At 49.3% G+C, this 4,683-nt stretch overlaps 1 pseudogene; it reads left to right on the forward strand.

Annotated features, from left to right (window-relative positions):
* The first annotated feature begins 1,497 nt into the window (after nt 1–1,497).
* On the forward strand, nt 1,498–2,899 carry LOC110293404 (annotated as a pseudogene).
* Nucleotides 2,900–4,683: the final 1,784 nt, after the last annotated feature.

Below are 4,683 nucleotides of genomic sequence, written 5' to 3' on the forward strand. Positions count from 1 at the left end.
GCAGCCCAGAAACAGCTGGGCGAATGAACGCCAGGCTGTGTTAACAGCAAGGGACAGAGCCAAACCAAAACTCAGGGGACATTTGGGAATCCTTGGTCCTTGATGTACATCCTAGGTATCAGATGGCAGGTTGAGGTGGGACCATACCATCTTGGTATTAGGAGGCGGTCAGTTTATGGGAGTTCAAGTGGAGGAATTGCACCTTTTCCTTAGTTTGATGTGTACCTACTAAGCTCTTGGGTATCCTTGTCCTGACATGGACAGTTTTAATGCGTCAATGTGCCCCTACAGATTCAAATCTTCCTAAGACTCAACATTACTCTCTTCCCGGTCAGTCTGTGATGGCTGGGTGGTAGACATGTAGATTCTGTCTGCCTGGGGCGGGGGGGGGTGGGGGTGGTGGAGGGTCACTGCCACCCTTATCGCTCAAAACATTTTGTAAAGGCATGCCAAGAAGTAAAAAAAAAAAAAGAATTGTCAAACTGAAGGGGCTGGACTTGGTTGTTTCCAGGAATGCTGGCAGCAGAGGGGTTTGCTCCAGGCTGCTTTAGACACCACTATAGCCACCACAGGAAAGACATCATGTATTTTATGGTCATGTTGCAACAGTGACCTGCTCGATACCCCTGCCTCCCTAACTCAAAGGTTCTATGGGGCACAACCCAAGAAGCGTTCCTGGTCATAAGTCAGATACTGTCACAGTCATGGTTTAAGAGCCATACAAAATGGCATAATGGTTAAAAAAAAATCTATAAAATTGAAACGGCTCAGAAGAACCAAGAAAGACAAAGCCAATCACAAAATAAAGTCACCAAAAATGGCTCCAAAGGAACCCAAAGTGCTCAAAGGAGCCCCAAACAAAATGGAAGGCGACGTGTGAGTGAGGCACAGTGATTGGGAGATTCAGCCAAACTTTCTAAAGAGCTGCAAACAAATTCTACAACCTCCCTTGTTTCACCAAATAGGCAAAACCCAGAGAGTACTGGCTGAAGTAGAAACAGTTAAATAAAATAAATAAATTTCTTGGAATAAAGTGATTTTGGCGGCTGCTTTGACCAATCTTTCTGTGGGGGTCATCTTGCTGTGAATGACTGCCACTCAAAATGTTCTGGCTGGGTGACCAAAACAGTTACTGCTATTATTAAGGACAAAAGCTATGTCTTGACATCTCTAACTAGCCAGGTCTGATTATCCATCTCCAATTCCCCAGACAACTCTGTCTTTTGTCTCTGGCCGTGTGCCCATCACACACATTTCCATAGGATGTCGGTGCCCCTTCATAGACAGGTGGACACTGCTATTCCTAACATCAAGAGACATGGAGACCAAAGACTGGTATGAGCTTCAGCCTAAATCACAGCAGTCTTCCCGTCTTTCCCATCTCTGCCCACTGCATCATAGACAGGCAGGGTGGCTAGAGTTGGGGGGAGGGGTTCATCAGTTCGCAGACCAGGGCAAGGGTGCAGTGTGAGTGCCAGAGGCTGGGGAACTCTGATAATGAGCACTGAGCTCCCACACTCCAAAAACACGAGAGTGAGTTTTATGGTGAGCCCCAAAGAATTTGGAAGCCTCGCCTTGGGCCTTAACCCTTGGATGTCAGACTTCTCAGGGTTGCTGCCCTGCCGACACCAGGGTAAACTATGGGCTGGCTGGGCAGATTTGACTCCCCTTTCCCAGCTACTAGGGAAACCGGAACAGAATCTCCTGATTGTAGACTCTATAGGTGAGTGCCAGAGCCCTCATCCTGGTCGCTTGCCTTCTTCAGAGCAGTTATACACAGGTATGGAGATCAAGGTGTGGGCCATCGCCTGCTTCACACCCTAGGGCCACTGTACAGAAGTCCATCTCAAGTCCTTAGCTCCAGCAACAGAGGAAGATCTCAAGAGAGGCTGGGATGCCGATCCAGGGTCAGTCCTGCTTCTGTCAATATGCATAGGATGCAGCTCATGTGGAGCCCATGTTCCGACACTTGAAGAACACATACGCTGGTCTCCAGCTGGTGGTGGTCATCCTGTCTGGCAAAAACTTCTGTGTATGCGGAAGTCAAGTGTGTGGGAGACACAGTGCTGGGGATGGCCACGCAGTGCGTCCAGATGAAGAACGTGCAGAGGACCACACCACAGACCCTATCCAATCTCTGCTTAAAGATCAGTGTCAAACTGGGAGGCAAAGATCAGTGTCAAACTGGGAGGCATCAACAACATCCTGCAGCCACAGGGCAGGCCTCCAGTGTTCCAGCAGCTTGTCATCTTCCTGGGAGCCGATGGCACCCGCCCACCAGCTGGGGATGGGAAGTAACCTTCAATTGCTGCCGTCGTGGGGTGTATGGATGCACACCCCGACCGCTACTGTGCCACCATGCAAGTGCAGCAGCACTGACAGATCATCCAGAACCTGGCTGCTACGGTGGGAGAGCTGCTCATTCGGTTCTATAAATCTACCCACTTCAAGCCCAGCCGCATCATCTTCTACCAAGGACCAGTTCCAGCAGGTTCTCCACCGTGAGCTCCTGGCCATCAGAGAGGCCTGCATAAAGCTGGAGAAGGACTCTCAGGCAGGGATCACGTTCACCGTGGTGCAGAAGCGGCACCACACACGCCTCTTCTGCACATTCTTCAACCCACAGCGGGTTGGAAAGAGTGGGAACATTCCAGCAGGCACAACCGTAGACACGAAGATCACCCACACCACTGAGGGGGACAAGCTGTCCTTCCCACTACCACGTGCTTTGGGATGACAGTCATTTTTCTTCTGATGAGCTGCAGATCTGAAGTACAAGCTGTGTCACTCATACGTGTGCTGCACACGCTCTGTGTCAATACCTGCGCCAGCTTACTATGCTCATCTGGTGGCCGTCTGAGCCAGGTACCACCTGGTGGATAAAGAACATGACAGGTGAGTGTCACACCTGGCAGGGGGTCAAGATGAGGCTGCTTTCTCAGGGGCTGTGATGGTTGCTTTCCATACACATGTCTGGTTCCAGTGCCTCGCTTGATATCCAGGAAAGACTGCATCCTTTTCCTCTTCTTTCCCGTGTCTCTGCAGCACTGAAGGGAAGCCATGCCGCTGGGCAGAGCGACAGATGAGATCATCAAGCGCTGGCCAAGGCGGTCCAGATCTACCACGACACACTGTGCACCATGTACTTTGCTTGACACGTTGAACTGTTTAGTGATTGTGTACTTCCATTTTCCAGAATGCCTTCCGTCCCAGATGTCAGACTTAGATTTTGAGCTGCAGGCCTGTATGAGACCCCAGTGTAGGAAACATGGTTTGCCAAATCTATAAGCTGCTCACTGAGAGTTCTGTTTCCTAAAAACAAAAAACATAACAACAAAATGTCCTAAAACCAGTCTATGAACTCTCAGGGCTTTAAAACATTTTAATAACAACAACAACAACAACAAAAACCAAACCAAAGCAAAAAAAACCCTTCTTTGAAAGAGCAATGAGGAATCAGGCCTGTCACCAAGGAAAAAAACCAAACCAAGTCTGGTAAAGAGGAGAAAGGGCCATGAGGCTTGAAGTTTTCAGCCATATTTGGAGTATTAGGAGTCTGTCCTGTTATCAGGAGGGATTGACGATAGCCACTGGCTAAGGACTGTCCCAGAAAGCCACAAGAAGCCTGTTTGATGAAGGATAGGTGGTAACCAGACCCCCCACAATCTGAGGCATTCCAGTAATGCTGAAAAAAGTGGCATCTGGGTGAGTGGGGTGCTCCGCAGAGCCTCACAGGGTAAGTCAAAATCAGCGCACGTGGTAAGGTTGGCTGAAGGTTGCTGAGATGAGAATCTGAGAGGCTGGAGGTGTGGGGCAGTGAATGTCACATCAGCTTATGAGAAAGAGGTGGACTACCCAATAAGGGAAGAAAACACCCACTGCCAGGTAGCTCTGAAAATCTCCATGGAAACCAAGTGTCGGGCAGTCAATGGTGGGTAGGCACACTTGGCCTTGAAAGGAATCATTTCTTTCTAAACCTCTGATGGCCAGTCTCTGGGAAATAATGCTATATAGATTTCATGTAGTGAATTTTAGATCCCCTTTTTTTGGGAGGGGGGGGCAAGAACATTACAAACAGTTGACATAAAGAAGCAGAGGTAATCCATCTTTCCTGTCCAGAACGCAAAGCGAAGCCTGGTCATCCCATCAGAACTTCATTAGGGCCACTTGGACACCTGGCACAAAAATCAGAGCAACCAAATGCCAGCGCCTGTGGCATTCGTGTCTCCGAGCTTTCGGCGCCTTCCTTCCTTTATCTAGAAAGAAGAAAATGACATGTCTGCTTTCCCTTAATGAAAATGAAGACAAACCAGAGGGAATTTTCAACGCATGCATCATCCACTCCTAAGCATTTTGAATGTGTGCTGGAAGGTTTCCTGGCCCCATAGCCTAGTGACCCCTGGAGCCCACACAAACCCCTGCTGCATTCCTGTTAAGTAGGCTCTGCTCTGATTCTAAACTCAGGTTCCTCCTCGGAGCCCATGTGGTGTGGGCTTAGAGACACGTGAGTGCTGGCCTTCCTGGTATTGCTTAGAGCTGTTTGCTCTGATGGCTGGACTCCTGAACTCTGGGTGTGCCCATAGCACCATGCAAAAGGATGAGGGATCCAGGCCCCTCTGGAACATTCTTCCTCTGCCTCAAGACTTGGGAGGATTTTGAGGCTGTGCTTCTGACTGGGGCAAC

Source organism: Mus caroli, chromosome 4 (assembly GCF_900094665.2).
Source record: "Mus caroli chromosome 4, CAROLI_EIJ_v1.1, whole genome shotgun sequence".
NCBI lineage: Eukaryota > Metazoa > Chordata > Mammalia > Rodentia > Muridae > Mus > Mus caroli.